Below are 24,817 nucleotides of genomic sequence, written 5' to 3'. Positions count from 1 at the left end.
GTAGAAGGGGGGTTGGAGGTGGTGTGCCGGTGCTGGGAGTTCTTAATCCAGAAGTGTTGGGTATAAGTGATTAGAACAGGCATACAATTCTTGACTTGATACAGGATGGGGATATTTTGGTCATAGATCTACTACGGTCATTCTTGGACAATGCCATAACAGTTTTGGAGTTGGTGAGGAGATGGAAAGGGTACAAAAGAGATGTTGGTCTACCCACCATTTAATAACCAGTTCAGTAGAGGTACAGATTATGATAATGCTGGAAGGGAGAGAAGGGCAAGAAGTGGAGGAGACAGAGGTGAGTTGCCCATCATATATGTCTGGAGGAGTGAGAGGCTGGGGCATCTGCCCTCCCTAGATATAGTATCAGTGGTTTCAGGACGTGTTTATCCCCACTACCAGAAGACAAAAAAAACACTGCAAATTGTTATTGCTAGCCCTAAGGTTGTGTCACTGTTTGGCCAGGCACAGACATTTCTAAAAATGTGGTATGCTGTCACAAACTACTTGCATATTAGGATGATCAACAGAATTGGAGCAGAATGGCATGGCAGTGGTGGAATCCATGAAGGGGCACACACTCAAGCAACATCCTATCCTATTGTAAGTGACATACTGGATGTCAGGAGGCAAAATGGTAGAAAAAGGCAGGTGGAGTGACTGCCCATGGATTCAGCAAGATGAGGCCCAAATAATGAAGGAATGGCTTTACAAGTGTGCAGGAGAAACATAATGAATTGCAGAGTCCACTTAGATATACCACTGGCTTTAGAGTAGAAAAAGTAAATGAATCACATTTTAAAGAACTTATCAAGTTAATAAACGTTGAAGGAGCTAGTGCAGACCGGAATTAAATTATGGGTCAAAGGTTGTGAAGTTGATGGCATACTGCCATAAAATCTTAAGATGGCAGACTTACAATGAATTATGTTTAACTCTTATTGCTTTCTTGGGAACAGAGTTGCCCTGCATTCTAATTTTTGCAGCTCTAATTGCAAAGAGAGAAATCTTTAAAAACAAATGGACAGCAGTACAATTGTATGTCCTACTGGAAGGAGGCTCTCTGTGAATTATTGTGGTTGTAACATAGTGAAATCAGAAATCAAGAGCATGACAACAATAGCACAAAACCATGCCTATACCTAATCAGTCAGCCACACAGACTCTGGCACAACAGCAGCATTATTTTCTCAGATGACATGTACAGACAGTGACTATGGCAACATTGTCAGCATGGTGACAGGCTACCTGTGGTCAGAGGGATGCAGTAAAGGCCTTGTAGGTTTGTCCAAGTCCTTTGTATGGTGTCTGATCATCTGGCACCGGAACGATGTGGCAATCAAATTGGTCCCATACTTTACGGTGACACCCATTTTAATCTCAGATTGTTGAGGGGATGAGATGCTGTTGTTCACCAGTAGTATTAAGAACTTCAACACTTTGTCTGTTCATACTGGAGCAGGTAGATGAGCCCCTATACTCTAATGACCATGAAAGTGGTGGTGTAGTTGGTGTCATCACTCCCGCACACTAACATTGTGCTGTTTCAGGTATGGTAGGTTGACTTTGAAAGATCTCGCACAACTCTGGACGAGTAGCATTGCACGCCCTGTACTATATCTGAAAACATTGTGTAATCATCCTCTAGGTTCCTCCTTCATGTCACTGGTTTTACAAACGTATGTGTTGCAGTGTCCTCAGCTCAGATGGACCACATCATGTATCTTTACAGTCATGATCATCATCACCATTATCCTCAGACTCATCATCAGTATATGGGGATGGAAGAGATCAGGAACATTCCATAACTTACACTTCTGTACATGTTCTTCTAGGCATGCCAGTAGATACAATGTATAACTATGTTCCTTTTTGTCACGGCCGAATCCCCAGCCCCTCCTCCACATCCTCATGCTCTCCCTCCCACGTGTATGTGCACAGGGCAGGTTAGCACTCATAATTGTCACTTCTACACAGCCACAAGCAGATGGCATGATGTCATGTTGCACTGAATTTAAACTCCTCCTGCCTACTAAGAATTCTAAGACATGTTACTACTACTACTAAAACTAATATTATGTTTAGTACTAAAAGACGACAAAATCACCAACTCAATATAATCTTCCCATTTCATCCACTAAATGTAAGAATATTTTCTGCAACTAGCATTTGGTATGGCACCTAAAGACAATGCAGTCAGTTGCAGCCACTGGATATATCCTGCTGCCTACAAAGAAATGTAAATGTCTTCTCTTCTACTGTTTTTTTTAAATATGGTAACTAAATAATAACAGGCTAAATTTCAGCCACTGAGGATAATATTATTTTATCTAACAAGAATGATACAGCATTTTTTCTCTGAAATTCCTAGTAGCCAGACCTTTGTCTGGGCTTAGGCAAACCAGCAGACCATGCCAATACATTAATGAAGGGACATGCCCTTACAGTTCGGCTGGAATGCCCATTTTTGGGTTGTGCTTCATTTGCACATGGTTTTCCCATTTTGTAATATCATGCCAGGCTGAAGCATGATTGCTTGGATGGTTTCCCAAAGCAATGACAGAGGGTATGACTGATATACAAACTTCCAATTTTGCAACAGTTTACAGTACCAAATAATCTTGTTCTGCCTACCAAGAATTATAAAAAATATCTCTGGAAAATAAATAGTCACTTACAACCACTAAATATAATTACCTCTTGCCTACCAAGAATTATAAGTGTGGGCCTCATTATGAGTTGGACAGTATGCAGTAAAAGTGGTGGTGATGGATTTACTGCCACCTTTATCACACCACTGAATCGGTGGTACATGGAAATGAGTGGCAATTCTGCCTGTGGAATTACTGCAAGAAACAAAACGATATTTTTGCTGCATACAAGTTGAAATACTGCCATCATACTGCAGAAAATGGTAATTGTGCCAAAAACACCTAAATGGTGGCGGTAAACGCATACAGGTGATGGAAATCAAGTCACAGGTGCACCCAATCCACTCAGAAAGAGTACATAAGGCAATACTTCGACCAACAGAGTGTTTTCAGACTTGGTTGCTAACCCCAATCCATCGAATATCAAGCCTCCCCAACATGGTTAGGGTTTGGAGAAAAGTGGGGAGGGCCCTAAAACAGTCCCAAAAAGGCAGGAGGATGGCAAAGAGCCATGTGATCTTGAAGGGGTAGACTGATTGAGCTCAGGAAAATTCAGCAAACTCAAGTAACTAGGATACAAGCTCTTGTCATGGAATATTGCCAGGCTGGCAATGGTTGCTGATGGCCCTGATTGGATTTCTTTCATTTTGGGCCATCAAGTAGTCCTCCTTCAGGAAACATGGGCCATAGAAAATGTCCCGCTCAAAGGATAACAAATGTTCTTTACCCCAGCCATAAAAAGTCAAAAAGGCAGGCCAAGTGGTGACCTCATAACATGGATAGAAACTGCTCTTGGTTGGGAAGTGGCAGAATGCCAGACAAGCTCACCTGACCTGCAATAATACTAGTCCATTCGAATAAATGAGGGATACACCTTTTTCCTGTTCAACCTCTGCAACAGGCCCTCTGAAGCCTTGGGTTTAGCAATGCTGGAAAGTCTCCAGGAACCTGTACTCCCTCAGGACAATCAGATGCCCCAAAGCAGTACACTGTGGTTGCAGTTAATGTAAATCTACAGTCGAGATGACTAGTGAGCTGGACGTCTATGGGTAAACCAGTATCTGGCCTGGGATATACCCACCATGGCAGCTATCTCTCCAAAAAGAGCCCATCATTTAGCTATTGACACTGCCTGCATATTTTATAGCTTAAACCTAAGGGCATGTAACTACATACTGATTACAGGTAAAGACTGGGCCAGAGTGGGCAATATTCAAGCTTCTGGAGAGGCCTGAAGGTGACCAAAACCGACTAAGTATTAGCATCCTTGGGAAGTGGGTACATGGGGTTATCATTATGCAGAGTTGCAGTCGCAACACATCGCTATCTCCAAGCTAACGTTGAAAAACGGATGGCTGCATTGCCTGCCTCTGGCATTATATGCATTGAGGAATCAACCAGGCTCTGACCACCACCTCATGCCCCACAAACTAGTCACTGGAAGGCGAATGAGAACGCCTATAACTCCTCCGTCAAGGACTAGAAGTGATGCCCAGACAACTGAAGAATTGTTAGGAAATGAGCTACGTGCTTTCTTAACATGTTTGACTACAAGTATCTCTGTCATTTCAGATCAAATCAAACGGACGGGGCATCGGTCTCAGAACACAGATGAAGACCATACAGCAACTGGACCTGAAGAATTACGTCTTCCAAGACTTTTTCCAGGTGATAAAATCTTAATCAGACATTTCATGCGAAAGTGGCATGAGCCCAGATTTAATGGTGGAGGACGTTACTCCATCGGCAGTGAAGGTCATAGGGAGACGTGCTTGGATACACCTGTGAGATGTAAAAGTCTATGCTGGAGAGACTGATGCACCCCAACCCCATTTGGAAGCAAGCCAGGGAGAAGAAGTTCATCACGTGCAGACTAGATCAATGACGAGGAAGAAGGACGCAAAGACTGTCAAGTAGACAGAGGGAAAGTGTTCACATGGACTGTGGCTCATCCGAGATACACTTTGTAGCTGCTAAGCAAGGAGTGAAAAAGGTATTGTTCTTGAGCCACAGGAGTTTTCTAACATTGGACTGTGAAGAATTGAGATCCTGAAGAGAAAAAAAGAAAGCCAAATCCTGCGAACCTTTTTTGATGACTGGAAGAGGGATCAATTTCCTGACTCCTTTCTTACCGAATTTCTCTTTGGAGGCACCCATGGTGGTGTCTGATGGCAACACTTATCGGATTGTTCTCGCAGTTTTCCTCTTCATTCTTTGTGCATATGCTGCGCTGATTGGGAGAACTTGTGACATTCATTTGTTCTTGCAAGATCCAAAAAATGGTTGCATTGTGAGGAGACTACTCACAGCCATCATTGAGCAGATCCTCCAGTTACCTGAGTATTGTACGAGAAGTACAGATGGTACTATCTGATGAAGATGCCCACAAACTGCTTGGAATTATCTTCTTTTTTCTGCTCCAAAAACATCCCTATCTTGTTGGACGACAGACCAATGCTTATGTATTTCTGAGAGATCCCAGGAATCGGCATGCAATAAATTAGCTGATATATGAGATCATCAAGCAGATTTGTCTAATACCTGAGCAACTTAAAAACTTTCCTGATTAAAGTTATGTTTTCCTTCCTTAAAAGTAATCACAGGCAAGATGGGAAATATGGATAGCAATAATAATAATGTAGCAAACAACGAGAGAACAAAGCGATGATCAAGAAGCCATTGTTGCTGGAGTTGGATGTGTTGGTACATTATATATACATGTATCATATTTATTATTATTCTTTTGTTTCTCACGATATCACTGTTTATTATGTTGGTCCAAAGAGAGCAGTGGTTCCCGTGTCTCTTCCTAAGCAGACGGAAGGTACAAATATAGAAATCTTTCGAAAGTCAAGGACGTATGTGATTGTCTCTACACCAGTAGCACATGTAAAGACACCAATTTCACTGACGAGTGTCCCTATGATTCCCCCAGTAAGAAGGAACTATGCCGATATACTTCATGAGATCATCATAAAAGCTCATGAGGCAAGAAAGAGACCTAAGAGAAATGCAAGAGAGGATGATCATGAGTTTAATGACTACCTGGATATTACAGAACATTTGTGGAACTCCTGCCTCACACTATGGGAAAGTCTAAGATATTCATAGCCTTTGAAATAGATGTTCAGACAGCACATTGCCTATCTCACATAGCACTCTACCGGGCAAGAGGTCAGTTGATGGGCCGTACAGCATCTTTGGTATGGGCAACAGAATGGTCAGCTCCAGACAAAGATGATTATGTTCAAGACTCAAAAACAAGGGCAAGGACATTCACCAAAAATTGTGTGGTAAGATATGACCACCCTGGAGTGAAAGGAGCTGGAATCAGATGGGAAGTAATCAGAAGAATTGAAAGCTCAGGAAAAACTGCAGGAGAAATTAGAAGATGGAAGGAAAGAGGCCAGATGCATCTGGGTATCGGTACTTTCTCTAGACAGCTGGGAGGAAGGTACGGTTATCTGCAGAGCGTGGGTAGTGATTGGTTACCGCAAACCAGCTATTGACATTGTGGAAAAAGGATGCAAACCTTTATGGCCAAGACTTGTTAAAAACTGACATGGCAGATAGTGCCTCTGGACAGTGCAAAGCTATGTTTCAAGAGCAATGGTATGAGAAAAGTTGGAGAAAATCTGAATTGTGGTCTAGTTTTTGATGTGCCAGGAATGAACATTGGAACAGCAGTGATAATGGATAACTACTGGGCCTGTGGATCCAGAGCTTATCTGGAGCTGCCCAGGATTGGCGAGGACAGTGTTCAATAGTGATGGTCTGTGTTCCTGCATTGGTGATTCCTTAAAAGTGACTTGAACATTGGTGAATTTCCAAAACCAGATGCTCACTTGAGGAAGAAGAGATCTGTTGAGCTACTGAGCAGAATAAAGAGGGAGAACTATTTCTCAGTCAAGTCAATCAAAGAGTTTGATTCCATCCCCTATGAACACAGATTGTTCAGTCAGGCTTCATCGATATTCCCGATTATCTTTATTTATACCCAGGATCCAGACCGCAGCAAATACCAAATGGTTACAGATAACAAGATGGAAGCTTTTGCAGACGATCAACACTACCATAAAGGAATTCAATGCTATCAAGTATGAGCTGAGAGCCATACGATTGGTGACTCTTCAGAATAGATATGTTCTGGATATGATCACAGCTATGGATGGAGGTGTTTGTGCTAAAATCAGAGAATCAAGTTGCACGTTCATACCTTCTCATGATGATGAAAATGGCACCTTGACAGAAGCCATAACGTTGCTGATGAAATTACATACCAAAATGGAAGTTGAAGTAGTAGACATTGCTGATGATAGTTGGTTTGGATCAATTTTTTCATGGGTTCCACAGTGGATGGGAAACATTTTCAAGTTCCTGGGAGCCCTATTGGTGATGATCATGTTTGGATTTTGTGTGATCAGAATAGTAATCATGCAATGCAAGCAGACTGCAAAGAAGGCAGTAGGAATGAAGATTGTGATTGATGTTGAATCAAGATGGAAAAATAAAGAGCTGGCAGATAAAGAGATCAGAGACTACCTGAAGGCCAGCATCCATACAACTGAGGGAACAAAGTTCCTGTACCCCAAGAACCACAAGATTTACATGGGGAAGTGGATCTACTGCAGTCCCAATGGACAATGCATGCTTATGCCCTAGATCAAGGATGAGCATGTGAAATCAGCAGGATGCCTGAAAGGAGCCATAAAGATATGGGTCCCAAAGAGGCATTTCTTCAGACGAGGATGTCTAGATTCTAAGATTAATGAGATAGTGGTCAATGAATTACCCAGAGGGGGGAGTGTACAGACGGAGCCAAGTACCCCCACCAAAAGCTCCGGTCCCTTTCTGCCTGTATCTTTGGAGCCAGAGTGTGAAACATGTGCAGTGGCAGTGAAAATACTGATACTGCAAAGAATCATGCTAGTAAGGTACTCATTGAGGAAACCATATATGCACTCAGGACAGTATGATGACCATTTGAATGAAATTCTGTAGGAAGTGTGAAAAATGAGCAAGAAAGGAGACTGGTGACGTCATGCAAAGCAGAGCTGACACATCCAGAAAAGAGGCAAGAGACGGAAAAACATAGACATTCTATAGGATTTAAGAAGGAGGTGTTAAAGATGAGCAACATTTTGGGCTTGAGATGAAGATGTTCATGCTACAAAAATGATAAGAAAATATCAGGTCATTTTACAATTGTACAGATGCAGTAACGCAAGCAGATAAAGTATTCTTAAGGCTGGCTTCATAGTGAATAGATTGCCGTGATGTGCCAGCGTATATGCATAGGAATGTATGGAATATGGATGTTCGACAACACACAGCAGAGTCTGGACCCAGTGAACAGAAAGATTTTTCAAGCGTGGCACAGTTGGAAAACAACTTAATGACGGAGGTGAATTCTAGAAAGGCTTGGCTGGTCCAGCACCAAGATCAAGGCCACTGTGAGCCTGAATGTTCATGCAGTAGCTATAAAATGTGTGAAAAGAACAAACTCCTGTCTGAGGTGAGGTACAAGAACATTGAAGACATCAGAGGTTCATCATGTAATAGTATTTTAAATACCGAAAAGCTTTGAAACATGGTCTCCAGTTACATGGTCGGATGAAAATAGATGCTGGATTGAGCTGCATTGAAACGTAGAGAAAAGTATGCCTATACTCCCTTTTATTCTCAGGCACGAAAGAACATTTGCAAGGCCATGTTCAAAAACCTAATTAACTGGCAGATGGCAAGAGTGATGATAGAGGGCAGGCTAATTAGGTGGGAAGCTATGGTCAAGACCAGCCCACCAGCACCTGGGTGCCAGCATGTGTGCTGCTAGCGTGTGTGGAATATTACAGAGGGGTACGAGGGTGCCAACCAATTATAGAGGGCCACATAATAGAGAGCCCAATAGTTTATATAACCAATAGGATGCTGTTTATTTGATGACATACATAGTGACTTGCACTAGAGGAGGGTTTAGTTGCCCACCTGATGTTAGAGACCCAATCATTTTCCCTGACAAGTATGGAACGTATACCTAGATGTTCCCTCTAAGCCTATCACTTTCCCAAGTAGATTTTTGTAGTTTGCCACATAGATTGATGTCAATGATGACAAGTTTTTACTATATAAGCTATGTTTTTTATGAAACTCGCTGAGTGAGAATCTCGAGCGTATATTTGTTGATGTTCGTTGTACTCCATTTTTTTCGACAATTGCAAATAAAATTAACTTACTTTGCCAGCTTCCTGAGTCAGCCTGATGATTGATGTTTGAGTATATTCTGCATCCCCATCTATCTCAAAGTGTTGCTACCTCATCGTAAAGGGCCTGTGTTGGGTACGCGGGTTCAGTTTGCAGCATAGCAGTAGGGTCTAAGTGAAGCATTGGGGGGGAGCGCAACATTATGGAGGAAGAAACCCCAATACAACGCATGCATAGTGTTCTGCCACTGTATTGTGACAGAATAAATAAACAATGGATAGTAGAAACAAAGGAATGGTGGATGCACTGCTCCTAGCCAGAGCAGGGCTCCCATAACAGAAACATGCTAGAATAAATGTCCATATTTTAGCCTCAACATATAAAGGAAAACATTCCAAAAAAGAAAAGAGAGTTTAGATCTCTGGCAATTATTCAAGGATATGGAAGATAACTAAGGTGAAAAAGAAATCCAATGTAACAGGATATACCCCGTAACTCCTAAACCTGCAGTAGTGTATATAAACCCAGGCTATAAGCCTCCAGCGGTAGAGAGAGTGTCAACAGGATTATCGGGATACACAACTAGGGGGGAGCAACTCAAGAGCTTTTGCACCTCCACCTCGATATAACCCATCCACAAGCGCTGACATGCCTGTATCATCAGTGTACCCTGAGGGTCCACAAGTAGACATAGACAACAAGTTAAGAGCATTGCGGGAAAGGTTAGTCAGGTTACAAGAACCTGAAGAAGAATCACCAGAAATAAGGGTACTGGTGCAGAAAATAGGAGTTTGGAAGCCAGGAGATGTTTTGTTTAGATTCAACCCTGGGGCAATAAGGAATGTTTGTGTTGAAAAAGATGATGGGCAGAGGGTATGGACGGTCCTGGGACAAGAAGTAGAACAAGCAAGAGAAAATGGAGGGGAAGGTTAAGGTGGTAGAAATAATGAAGAGGCAGGGCAATAAGGAGATCAAGGATAAGAGGTGGCGAAAAATCTGCCCCCACCACAAGAGGCAGTGAGGAGGGATAGACCAAGAAATAGACCAGATTTAATGGTGGTAGTACAAAATCAGAAGAGACAAAGGGTAAAAGACAACATAGTCATGCAGATGCCTCTTATACATGAAGGAGTAGGGATAACACAGTGGGCCTCATTACGACCCTGGCGGAAATCGCGGTGCAAAATGCACCATGGAGCACGGCGGAAAGCTGCCGATAGCGCCATGGGCGTTGGCGGATTTTCCGCCCCATTCCGACCTTGGCGGGGCCGTAAATCCCCATCCCCCATTTTACCCTTCCCCATTCCCATTTTTGCCCCATAGGGTATAATGGGAGTGGGGAAGGCGTTAATTACGCCACCGTAAAATACGGTGGCGTAATTAACAACAAGGTCCCGTAGCGCCATGGATTTCTCCTTCTCCGCCCGGAAAAACCAGGCGGAAAACGCTCCATGGCGCTACGGGAACTCGTAGTAGGGCGGACGGGTCCGCCGCGAATAACGCTGGCGTAAACCCACTCCGCCAGGGTCGTAATGAGGCCCAGTATGTGCCATGGCCTAAAATGCACAAACATAATTTGATTAAAGCTCTCCCCCAGCTCATAGCCGGAGCTAGTAAATGTATCTATGAATTAGAAAAACAAACAGCAAGGGTAGCCCAGGCACTAGGAGACCTTAAGAGTTTACTGGTCATCATGGTTGGCATCCAGGCTGGGGACATATAGGCAAGGGCTGGTTACTCTGGGGTAAGTCTTCCAGATAATGAACATGAAGGAGCAGCCTTTAATGAGATAAAGACATGGGATGCCCTACTAAGGATGTATCCAGAGACCCCTGATTTATATTTGTTAATGTAGTGCACAATGGGTGATGATGAGAATCCAGTTAAATATATTCTTAAATTATAGGAAATGTGGAGAAATGAGACAGGAGGGCAATGGGACCATTCAGTACCATTTTTCTATTTTATCGTAAAGAGGGGACTACCAAAAGAGGTCTAGAAGGCACTAGATAAAATTGTGAGAATTGAAACCAAAGGGTGGACAGAGATACAAAGTAGAACAGTCCACCATTGTAAGAGAATCAAGGAGCGGGACAGGCAGACAGCCCAGAAGCAGCAAACAGATGAGGCAAAACTAGTGGAAAATAAACTAAATAAGGTTGCTGTCCAAGCACCAGTGATGGCACCGGTTCAGGTGAAAAGTTCAGGGGACATTCAACAAATTGTGAATGCCACAATTGCGGCACTATGGGGCGAAGGAGGACAGGGCCAATGGTGTGGGGGGCAGTACCCCAACCCACAGTGGCAGTATGAAGGAGCACCAAGGGGAAGATGAGGGTTTCGAGGAGCAAGAGTAGGAGGCTTTGGGGGGATAGGGCCATGGGGAGGAGGATTGGGAACATCACAGTGCTGGTATTGTGGGAGATTGGGGCATTTCGAAAGGGAATACAGGAACATGCCTGGGATGGGATTTGGTTATGTGCCATCACCTCAAGGGCAGGGATTCCAAGGGCCTCAGGGAATGGGACAACAGCAATTTGGGTGAGGGGGTCAAAATCAGTTTCCTTATGGGAATGACAGGCAAGGGCAACATGGGCAAAAACCACAGCAGGGTGAGGGAACACAGTTTAACAGGATGGCAGGGGGAACAGGCACCCCATTCCAAGGAGTTACAATGGTGGGAGGCGGCCCTTTTCCATTCCCAGGGACAAATACATGTTCTGATTAGGACAGCCTACAGAGAGTTCTTGTGTGTCCAATCCTATTGGTAACCACACAACCTGAAAGGAACCATTGGTGGAGGCAGAAATAGGAAACAAGCAATTTATATTCATGGTAGATTCAGGTGCACTTAATCATGCATTATAGAGGGGAACCTTCCATTATCAGGTAAAACACTTGACATGCAGGGATTCTCTGAGGCTGTTTCTACTGTTCCATACACTGAGGAGCTGGATATAAAAGTGGGAGGGAAGGTAGTACGAGCCCCCTTGTTATATTCAGAGAGTTCCCCTGTTAACTTGTTGGGTAAGGATCTGCTCAGTAAACTAAATATAGATATATCATTCACAGATCAAGGGGTAGTGTGGTCCACTCCAGGTATGTGTGTAGCTGGAGCAATGGTAACAATCAATGCAATGGCAAGGGGGTCCGTTGTCTGTGGGGTTCCAGTGGTCCTGGACATCTTTTTCTATGGTATTAAGGTATTAGTAAAAGCTGTGCCTCAAGTTGCAAAAAATGTTGGCGAGTGCCCACAGACTGTGTTTTCCGACCGGATGATGGCATAGACAATATTGGCATTAGATTTACAAGGACTAGTAGTGGCAGACAAAAAAGTAGTCCTGATTGGAACAGACAAGGTTGGATGTCAGTGGCTTCAATATTATGTATAGATCCGACAGTACAATTAAAGGAAATGACTGATGAGGAGTTATTTGAGGACAGTAGGCAAAAAGGGGAGATCATTTTGGAAATCTGCATCCCCTGCACCTGATGGCAGTGGTGATCCCGTCTTTATTTTCTATGGAGGACATGCGATATGTGCCTGCACAATTTTGGACTGTTAATCCACATGATGTTGGGTTACTGAGAGATGTGACCCCAGTACAGATTACATTGACGTCAGGTGCCTAGCACAATCATCCAGTGTGTGGATGATCTGCTAGTATGTAGTGAAAATGAACAACAGTGCAGGAGGGATTATGTTGCATTATTGCAATTGCTAGCTCACAAAGGATACAAGGCAGATAAAAACAAGTTACAATACTGCCAACAGGATGCACTATTATTAGGACAACTCATTTTTGCAAACGGGAACAAATATTACCAGATAGGGCGGCTGCAGTATGCACCACTCCTAGACCCAATACTGTCAAAGAAATGCAGCTGTTTTTGGGCTTATGTAATTATTGTAAGCCATGGATCCTAGACTACACAGTCTACACAAGGCCGCTGTTACAAAGTCTGAGGGAAGGACATTGGACTTAAAAGTACATTGGAATAGACTGACAAAATGAATAGACAATTTGAGGAATTAAAAGAAGCTATTTGCACGGCCCCTGTTTTAGCAACTCCGGATTATACACAGGAGTTATATCTATTTTCCCACTCTGATGAACAGCTCATGCATTGACGGAAGGAGACATACTATATGTTGATGGGTCTTCAATAATTGACCAGGAGACGGGATGGAGGCAAACAAGGGTGGTAGGGGTGAGCGGTAAAGGGAGGGAGAAATAGTGACCACTCCTGTAGAAAGTGAGACCACAGTTGCATACACAGCATTGCCCATATTACAACTGACCATTATTACCTGGGGAACTGATCAGCCTCAGGTTTGAAAGTCCATATAAGGTGGTGTTCTGTACTCCTCTAGCCGTCCGTGTGAAGGAGTTCAGATTGGGTGCATCTCTCGGATGTCCGAAGAGCATCCGAGACAAGGCAAAGCTCAGTAAGGACATAGTCAAAGAAGTGACATGTTTAAGGATCTATGCCAGGGTGTTGTGCAGAGTGTCATGCCTTATTTTTCTTTTTTGTTCTTTTTTTTTCAATGTTTCATTTTTTATTTTAATTTTAATTTTATTTTTTTCCGTTTTTTGGGGATTTGTCTTATTTTTTTAAGGTCCATAACCCGGCTGGCCCTAGCGGAAAAAGGTTCTTTCCCTCTCCCTCTCCTTCACCCCTCTCTGTCTCCCTCCCTTTCTATCTCTCTACCTCTCTCCTCTCTCTCTCTCTCCCTCTGTCTCTCTCTCTCTCTCTCTTTCTCTCTTGTTCTCTCTTTTTCTCTCTCTCTCTCTCTCTCTCTCTCTCTCTCTCTTTCTCTCTCTCTCTCTCTCTCTCTTACTTTCTTGATAACCTTTCTCCTCTCCAGGAATAAGCAAGGATGTCTGACTGATGTGTTCCAACCTCTCTGTTATGTATGGATAATGATAAATGTCATTTGTTCCAGGAATTATATATTATGCTTTTTAAAGTATTATATTGTTTTGTATGACACAGGTCGTGTTTGTAGGAGTGGATGGAGATATGTCTGTTATATGGGGTGGCCATATAAAGGGGTGGGGGTGGACAGTTGGAAAATAATACTAGTATGAATATGTTTATAAAGAAGAATTACAAAATATCTCTATTTTTTCCGGCCACCCCAACAAGTTTTCTTGGATGAATGAAACGGGAAGTATGAATGACGTATCGTTTATAAAAGGGGCTGGGCTTTGACACCATATCTGACATCCAGCATTTAGAAACATTGAATAGCTGATACTCCGATATGTCCACTGGAGGAAGGAATATAAACAATGAAAGCTTTTACGTGTGTATACTTATCCCGTACGCATCCAGGGCTCCTAAGGTTTTAGTTCTACATCAAGTCCCAAATACAGAGGCACAATGCCTGGTACATCTTGCACTATGAAGGATAAAAGACACATTCTAGGCACATAGCGTGCAGTTGAGGAGCATCGATCTAGACCCAGCGTTATGCAATAGCAATACGAAATAATGCCAGTGTCAATAAGTACCATATTTTTAATTGGGAGATTATTCACATGTCATTGACAAATGGCAAGGCACCACAGTGACATGCCCAGCAGATGGACTGATTGAGTACAGCAGTGAAGCAATCATCCAAGTAGAGACTATGTGTGTGCAAATATGGTCCCAAAACATCAGAAGGCTGACATGGATTGCAACAATGGTGAAGCCAGTGTGAATACATAGAGACATAAACTATGAACTTTGTTTTAGCAATGAAGGAACAAGTCCTGTTCGCTCAAATACAGAGTGCAACCACACTTGTGTGATCCCTGATATGACTAACGTTACGGCAGCAGTGATGGATTAATACTGGGTTTGTGGCCAACATGACTACTTGCAACTCCCACCCTCATGGAGGGGCAAGCGTTCACTGGCCACCCTGCACTCAGTGTTATTAGTAATCCTGGAAGAAGAACACCTGAAGGGAGAAGAAATGCCACGGTGCCAACAGCCACTCCAGCACCTAAGGAAGCTGAAAGAAACTTGCAGATCACACAAGAATTTGGTATGCTGCCAGAAAAAAGGATGATTTCAATGATGGGGAAGAAAGAAGAGAACAAACTATGTCTCATAGGACTCTTCCACACTGCTCAGAGGAATACCTGACCAGTAGCAACTTTTTAGTTCAGCAGATACTTTCTTTTCATCTTTTTTTGGCTCCTAGGGTACAAGCAGCTGCTCCACTTTTATACCCCCGTAGGATGCTGAGAATGGATCACTATCCCACGTCATCGAGGCGTTGCACAATATAGGTGTTCAAATGAAGAAAGAACGTGGAGTTCAGAACACGGATTGGCTATCGCTTGCCTTTGATTGGGTCCTCTCATGGCTGGAGCAGAAGTAAAAATCTGGCTCCTGGTATGGTATTCTTCTTGGTCCTCTTCTGCACATGCCAATTGGGTCTCCGATGTTGTGTTAATGTTGTGTTAATATAGTTTGTAATAGTGCAAAGATGATGGTATCAATTGGGATATCTAAAACACCTTGACATACAATAAACAGCGAAACTCAAAACTAATATTTCTAGGGTTGTAGATATGTTGGATGGGGATGAGTTTGTTACTGTAGAAGTAACGAAAGGGGGGGATGTTGGGAAGGAGCTAGCACCTTCCTTCATTCCCGAGCTCTTTAGAATTAGGCAAGACTTTTATTTACAGTTTCTAGGCACTGCAAAGGACCAGGGGGGAGGAGGAGCACTGAGAGATTTTTTTTTCATGCACATATAATCACACACACAGACATGGGTGGGTACTATGAGACGGCAGTTATTATTTAAATATAAGGTGCGAATAACTATCAGCTGAATACTTTGGTAAATGTTAAATTGTATTTAGTTTTTCTCAATGGACGACAGAAGCAGGCTCTCTGACAAAGGAATGTGGACTGCGCTAAAAATAGGACTACAGGCATTGCCGTGGTGTACTATATAATGTGACAATATGTTAAGTACCATGGCTGACAGAAATCGCAGATGATGAAGAAAGGAAGACTTTGCAGCACCCCTTGTAAGGAGGAAGGACCATTTTGGGTGGAGCCATGCCAGTATCCAGTGACCAAGTCAAGAGTATATAACCTCCTGTCTGGCTCCAGTCTGCAGGAGCTTGGAACGGAAGAGGGATGACAGAAGATGCCATTCTGGGAGCAGAGTTATTTGCCCCATTCTCATTTCTGTAAATAACAAACTTGTTATCCTTGCCAGATAGACTCATGGCATTAATTCCCTAGAGGGGTGAACTTTAAACTGGTATGAGTGTGATTAGGGGTGCCCGTATAATTAAGGGCTACCTATGTAATTAGGGCCTACCTTGCATGTTCTGGAAGCAGAAATTAGAGAGCCGTCAGGAGTAATACAATGTAAAAAGGCAGTTACCCATAGCTGAAAGCTACTGTAACCACTACATTCACCATTTGTGATATTGTCCTTGTGAACTGTGTACTCAAATATCAGAGTGTCTGGTGAATGTAGTGGTTAGAGTAGCTTTCAGCTATGGATATCCACCTTTTTACATTGTATTACTCATTACAGCTCTCTAATTTCTGCTTCCAGAACCTTACAGAGCCAACCTTGATTACAAGCCGTCTAACCAACGTTTCATACGACTGGGTGCTTGGTTCTCAATTGTACTGAGCATTTTCTCATGTGCATACAGGTTAGTGCCGCTATGGGTGCGTATTATGTTGGTTAATTCGAGGCTATAACGCACAAGAGCTAAGTAAAATTTCTGGTTACATTGGAGGTGCACAGATATATCTGTAACATTTACTGAAAACAATATGTGACTATTTGGAAAAAGGACATGTTATGAACATTGAGTTTCGAGCCCTGAAGATCGATCTTTGAATCTGAAACGTGTTGGCATATTGTACATATAAAACCGAAGCTTCTTTGGGTGTATTATATTGTGTATCAAATCAACAATTTGTACTAGAGTGTGCCACTAACGGGGTGTGTGGTTCTCCAGTCCACTACATAACACATGTACAGAAATGTTATATGAAATCTGTTTGAACTAGAGGAGCACCCGGTGTTATCTCCTATGGATTTGTACGAATATTTGTGTAAATAGGATTTCTAATTTCTTAATAATTAATTCTTTGTTTCCCCATCAGGGTTGATTTTGTTTTCAAAGTGTTACCCTAGAGACTCTGGTCCCACACAACACTAATAAATTATGTGAACTGTTTCTTTTAAACTTATCTGTTTGAAATTATTTTCTTGAAACTATGTGATGTTTACTTTTCTTTATTGGAAGGTATGATGTGAAGGTTTGCTTGTTGGTGGTACACACAGTGACACTACCAACTGTATATATAAACATTACTTGTAGGACCTTCAGTCCACCTGGAGTGCAACAGGGTTACCAGTTGGTGACAACAGGCTGGTTGTGTGTTTTCATATGCCAAGTGTGTCACCAATTAGGAGGAAGCATGTCTTCCCAAACTTTAAACAATAGCAAACCCTAAATGTACAAATTACATGTGACGCAGACATGAACTGCAAACCCTGTTTGACAAGGATCTCTAGGTCCACACAGGACTTCATGCCACTGTAAAACAGTACCCTGGATGTATTCATGGCCACACACATGGGACAAGTTGCATATCCCCTTGATAACCGAAACATACAGAGTGACAAGGGAGTGACTCAGAGGTTCAACACTTAGTGCCACTTAGGGTAGAGGACTCAAATAGCTCTGCCTTTGACAGTGAGGGTGATAGGATAAGTCTAATTGCAAGTGGACAGTTATCATGTAATTCACAATGATCAAATATATCCCCAAGAACATTGCAAATGATATGATATATGATATCAAAAATCATTTATAGCGCACCTGTATACAAGTATTTCTAGGCACAACAAGATAAGGGAGTGAAGACAGAGCGAAGACAAGACAATCTTAATAGGAAATTGTGCCATTCAAATCATTCAAGTGCAAGAATTAAAAGTGCAAACAGAAAAGGAGGGAGGAAGAGTAAGGAAGTGCAAGGGAGAGGGTAGGGGCAAACAGGACAAAAATGCTCTGAGTAAGTGCAGCCAGGGCAGCGTGGCTCTGGGTAGTGCAAGGACACTACTTACTGCTTATTCTCTTTCAAATACACGGGTATTATTCTCAGGAAATTTGTCACCTGTTCATGAAGAGAAGTGACAACAATTTACTCAGTGCTTTACTCAGATGATAGTGATAAAATGTCTGCAGAAAATCAATCCGGTACATACTAATTCCATATGTGATAAAGAGAGTTGTACTGGATTATTAGACATTTGTCACCACACATGCACTAATAGCAATATTGTATCATTACTTGCAGTAATGCTCATAGTGGAAGTAGAAACACCTCATATGCTCAAGTAGCCACCTCTAAGGCAGTTTATTACATAATAACAGCCAGGTAAAGCCATACATTTTTCAAGATGGTCTGTTTAGATGCCTGTGTACATTAAACATGAACTCTTTAGGATAACATTTATGGTTGAAACCTCTATGCCCACCGTACGCACCCGTGCTGCACATTAACAGATACAGTATAAAGAAGTTTTGTTTGTACAACATATAAGGCAGTAACACCCTCCTACTTCTCTCAACACCCATTTAATTACTCCCCCTTAGCCATACTCAACAAAAAGCATACACAATTAACTACCACACTTGATTCCACCAATCTCAGTATAATAACACAGTAGCCTAATGCACTATATTGCCTTTCCCCTAAAAATGAATAAATACTACTGCTAATAAACAAAAAGATATCAGCATATATGTCCTCTCTTCACTGTCCATCCCCACTGACTAAAGTTTCAATGGCCATATGCCCTAACAAGCCCAGAGAACTTTCTTAACAAGCCTCATCAATAATACTGTTTCCATCAACCCACCAATACCCCATTAATTTGACATCTTATACACTACATTACCCATGTCCTACATCCAATAACAATTTGACATCCACGCCACATACAGAAAAAACTGTGTGATATGTTATAACCCAATGCATATTATAACAGAAAAAAACAGGATTTAGAAAAAACAGGATGCAGATAACCTAACATAACAGATTCTGGAAAATCATCCATTTGGACTACCTGCAATGCCAAATACAAAACATCAAACCACCAAAATAACCTCCACCACTAAGGAGGTAGGCATGACTGTCACATGCTCTGAAAGGAAACATAGGTGTAACTGGCCCTTAACTTTGTCAACTTCTAATATATCTAATATATTTGTGCTTCAAACCATACATTGTTCAATGATAAACCTAAATGAAAAGTGAGCTAATCTTATACACCACACTACCCATTTTCTTTACATAACGTAACAATTCTTAATAAAGCATATACACAATGCAAACAATATATACATAAACCCTTCATGACAAATATATCAAGAGAAAAAAAGCTGCAAAACAATGCACTTGCACTGAGTTACTCCACCCACCTCCAGTTTACACACCTAAAAACCCTCTTCTTAAAGGATGTAGGTCAACTTCAGGTAGACAACATTTACTCTACCGCTGCTCGCATAACAGTGCTCTGTCACAACCTTCATCCTACTAACACACATGTAATCAGTCCTTCTTAGTAATCCTCATCCAGTAACATGCAAAGTCAAATGCCTCACCTATTTCTATCTATTCAACTACAATTGGGCCAATAGCCAGAACAACTATCCTACATTGCACCTAAACACTAATCACTACTACTACTACTCAACTAAACACATCAACATGTATGTTATTGCTTCACTGCCCATCCCCACTGCACTAAACCTCAATGCCATGTCACCTAAGCAGACCCTGAAAACCATGGTAGCAAACCTCATACATACTACTGTTTCCCCCAACCCACTATGCACCCCCATTCATTTTACATCTATACCTGTGTATAGGCGCGTTATAAATGTCATATCATATCATATCATCATATCATATCTCTATGTCAGCGTGTTGCATAACAACATATTACATTACTTTGCATGGAACCCAAAAAGATTCAAAACTATAGCTCCAAAGCACACCATTTACACACAAATTGAAAAAATTCAAAATATGATAGTTCATTATTCTAAATTGTTACCAACAATAACATGACAGTGTAAATCCTGCAGTATAAAAAGATGTCCCATATACTATAAAACATGACCCCTTTGCCACTATAACTTCACCTTCTTCACTTTGTAATTTCACACTTCCACAATTCTAACAGAGTAGAAAATCATCAATTTATCTAACACAGTGGAAAATCATCAATATAGGGTCACAAAAAACAGCTTAATATCCAACTACAAAGCACACACACAGCAACAACAGTTGTCAAGGGTAGAGATATACTGCTTGGTTCACACTAGGATTTCTTATGCACCCTCATTCATATCACATCTTCCAATGTCCCAGAGAAACAAACTTTATTTGCAAATATATTTTCTGGCAAACATAAGCATAGCACACCATGTCATATTGCTGCATCACTCTCCTAAAAGCACCTTCAGACCATACCAATGGTATATAAGGCGCTATATAAATGCAAAATAACATAACATAACATAAAAGCACGGAAGTAAAATATAGAGAACATTACTTTGCAAACAATACTTATAAACTTGACCAAATGAGACACCTAAACATACTTCAGTTATCTTACAAATACAATAATACAAACTGTACATAAAGTATATCAAAACACAATACCACTCACTTTCAGCTGCTCCAAATAATGAATAGATCTTCACCCGAGACATTAACAGAACATGTGCACACTCTGAGTTCTCGAATCATACTATCAAAAGTTCACACAAATGTCACTTTCATGGCTTTCACAATTCAATAATACAAAAAGAGAACTCGTACCCATGGCTAGCAAAGGCTGCAACGTGCGATTGGTGCATTCATACCCGCGGCTAGGGTACGACAGTTATAGGCTCGGCTTCACCCGCCAAGAATACGCAATGTACAATTTGCCTGCTCAAACACGCGGCTGTAGCCTGTACCATGGTCGGTACCCATGGCTGCAATACACCTGACAGGGCACGACGTGTCATTGGCTGCTACCGTAGCCGTGGCTATTTTGAAAAAAGAACAACAAAGGCATTTTCATTTTCCAATATACTTAAAAGGTTTTCTGGGTGGCTCTTAAAAGAGCCTTTGGGTTCTTCTACCAACACATCACCAACATTTTCAATCAGGGAAATACTCTTCACCTCTATGATGTTTAAAAACATTTTGAAAAACCTGTTTGTGCTCGATCTTTTAAATGATTAATGAATGTTCTTTTTCCAAAGAGAAAAAATACTGTGTTCCCTGTCAAAAATATTTCTCCACAATCGCAGCATATACCTCTCATTTCAAACACTCCATCAAATATATTATAAAATCAAAAATCCTTGCAAGCCAATGCTTGAGGAACTTATCACCTATATCCTTAACATCACTATTAACCCCATTCTCAAAAGACTTGCCACATTCTTCTGAACAAAGAGACACCTCTACTTCTAGAATTTGCTCCATGTTTCAAACATCAAATACACCCCAAAACAGCAGTTTCCTAAGGGTGCACCTCACTGATCTACGGTTTTATTGGCATGTACAAACATCACAAAATACATTCTCTCAAAGGCGCTATACAATTCACAGCATCTGAGGGACTTGAAATCTGATTAGCACCCACCCACCACACAACCAATGAACAACTAATCACAAAGCAAACACAACAATTCCACTTTCTCTCCTTATTAATCTTCCTACATTGCAAATTATAACTCTAAACTGACCAGGAGTGATTCTCTGTACCACCAGAACAATGGAACAATACATGGAATGGCTGGAGAAGAATTACCCTACAAAAGAAGAGATTAGAAAAGAAGATGCTCAAAACAATGCTCCAGAAGAAGATACACCACAATCAGGATTTTGTATGTACATTCTATATATTCATGTAAAATGTGACTTACAATTACATTTAAATTAACAAATATTAGTCACCAAACACACATAATTTATCTACCTATTGTCAAACTATCAAATGTGTATACGACAAACCCACATATTTTAGAAGTGTATTATATCTTCAATTGTTTAAAAATATTTCAAATATTATCAAACAGATGAGGAGTGATTGAAGTGTCTAAAAGATTCAGAAAGGAAGCACCACAACAAGGACCCACCAATCTGATTATGGATTCCTTGATAGAATTACAATAAATAATGATGAATATTCGAAAAGACAAGCCAGCAATGAAAAAGGACACTGAACAATTAAAACTAATCATGGAGCATAAAAATGCAGAAATTGTGGCTACCATGTATTATAACTAAAACTGAAAGAAAACCCACAACAACATCCCCTGCCAAATAAACTTGCTTTCAACACACTGTATTTGAATATGTATTATCCCCATACAAGTATGTACACCTATATGCAATATTATTGATTAAAAAGTATGTTATACACTAACTGTGTGCAAACACTACACTCAATACATATTTAACAAATGTTCCAAATGTATTTTTTTTTTCTTTAGCCACGGCTACCAAAATATCCAATCAAGCTGCATGGCCTGGGACACCCGCGGTCATTGCTACGGTTACCCGTGGCTCTATCTATGATGAATGAAACACAGGATAGTATGGACGCCCCCTCCTACACGCCTGCTGATAGTCACGGCTATTTGCAAATACTTTGAATTCAAAATTACATTTCAACTGCAACAAACTCCAATAACTGTCCCCAGCATACCTACCAGCCCCCCTCCACTCCTCATAGTCCTCCTCCACTCCATAAGGTCTCTTATAATGCCACAAAACACTCAATACATTTAAGATGCCACCCCACCCAAAATTCCGGGTTGTCACGGCTACCCCACATCCACAAACGCACACCGTGTCACTTGCTCTAATATTATAGCTGTGGTTACAATGGCAGAGGTGTAGCACCATCGACCATTTAGAAAGTACAACACACACAAACATCATACATACCCTGCTCAGAATTCAAACTAAATAATTTTCCTGGAAATTGAGAAATGCTGCAGATATCATTGCTGGTTTTAAATCTGTGTTTTTGATTGGAGACAGTTGGCTGTTTTGATTGCTGGCTTTTTGTCAGAAACTAAATATTAACATGGACCTAGGTTTAAGAGATTTTACCGTTAAATGGTTTAGATTGCGGGGAATGTATTGGTTCCAGGTTTTTCCAAAATTGTTACGTCTGAGAAGTACAGAGCACCCTTATGTCATACTAATTCATTTTGGAGGCAATGATTTGGGGAATGTACAAGGGGTGACACTTACTTTAATGATGAAACAAGACATGGGAAAACTAATGGCACTATTTCCTCACACCATCTTTATCTTGTCCAATCTCACTCAGAGGAAAAAATGGAGATGTACCACCAGATTTAATGGTAAAATTGAGAAATTCCGGAGAAATTGTCACGACCCTCAGCCCTGATCCCCACTGGCAAGCCCATTGGCCAGGTGGAAACAGGGCTCGGATCATTAATAAGGCCGGGCATCCACACTACAGGCCCTCTTGGGGCCAGTCCTGGCGCCGTTGGCGCCAGGCTCATCAGTTAGGAAAGGCATCTGCTTAAGGGACTACTTTATTTAGGCTTTCAGCCAACATGGAGGCATCCACATAGCTGGGTTCCTAGAACCAAGCTATGCGGTCTAGTGTTTTGGGGGTGGTGGCCTGGGGACTACTTTACCTGGACTACTTTACAGTGGCTATTTAAACCACACCCGAACAAGACCACATGCTTCATGTTACTTTGCTTCTAGCAATGTGATGCTCACCGTGTCCAGCTTTCTCTCGAACCTGGCGAATTCCGGACCTGCAGAAAACAAAGAACATCGTTAGCAGCAGAATCTTACCTGCAATCTTCATCCTTCTCTGCTTGCAGGTCCTGGGCAGCTCTGTTGGAGGAGTTTGCCGCCCGGATTGAAGGGACCTGAGAAAAGGAGAAAGACATCATTAATGGAGGTACCAGAGACATTACAACCATAAAAGCGCTTAAAGACTTACCTGGCTGGTTGCTTTTCCACCGGCACTGCTCCGGAAACTCCATCTGAGCTCTGTACTCTCCATGACCTACGAAAAGAGAAAAGCACAGGTCAGTGAAGACAAGACATCGCTGCGCTAAGCAAAGCGCCTCCTCACCGCATCATAGCGCTATAGCGCACCATCATCTCCCGGTGAGAACCAGCACATCCTGTTCTCCCAGCGGACACTCTGCGCTCCTAGAGGAGATAAAAAGAGACATTAGAACAGACAAAAGGCATGCAAGAATTACAACGCCATCAATCGTAATAAGACCTACCTGAAAGACACTACAAGGGCCGCAGTCAGTGAAGTAACTGGACCACCAGCGCCCACAAAAGACAACGCGCCCCTGCCCAGAGAGCAGGACGGAGAGCCCACCGATTCCGGCAACCAGGTGAGAAGTGAACCTGGAGGGGATGGAAACATAAGGAGGTGGGGGATTAAACTACTTACCTTGATCGCCCAGTCCTGATATAGTCTTCATTTTCCAGGCTGAACTCCCTCGACACCGAGACCACCAGGGAACCATTGGGAAGGGCTTCAACAACCAGCTGACTGGGTGGCGTCCCCGTGAATACCAGGTGAGCGTAACAGAAATGTTAAAAAAGCAGTTTCAGCATTCATGACAGTTCTATATGGCCAAATTCTATAGACATGATGGAGTACACCTGACCGATGAAGGAAATGCAGTGTTCCTTGATAACATCAAAACAGTACTCCTGATGTGCTAAAGTTCTACACTCAGTGTACCCCAAAACAGTCTTTCTTTTTAAGGACTACTCATTATGCATAAAAACACAAATATAAACAAAAATAACCCAAAAACATTTTTTATTTTACCCGCAACTACAGTTCATTGATTTTGCCGTAGCCATGGCTAAAAAAAGTCCATTAA

The sequence above is a fragment of the Ambystoma mexicanum genome, chromosome 6q, assembly GCF_040938575.1.
Source record: "Ambystoma mexicanum isolate Mex_15411 chromosome 6q, UKY_AmexF1_1, whole genome shotgun sequence".
Classification (NCBI taxonomy): domain Eukaryota; kingdom Metazoa; phylum Chordata; class Amphibia; order Caudata; family Ambystomatidae; genus Ambystoma; species Ambystoma mexicanum.
Note: the sequence above shows the minus strand (reverse complement) of the source record.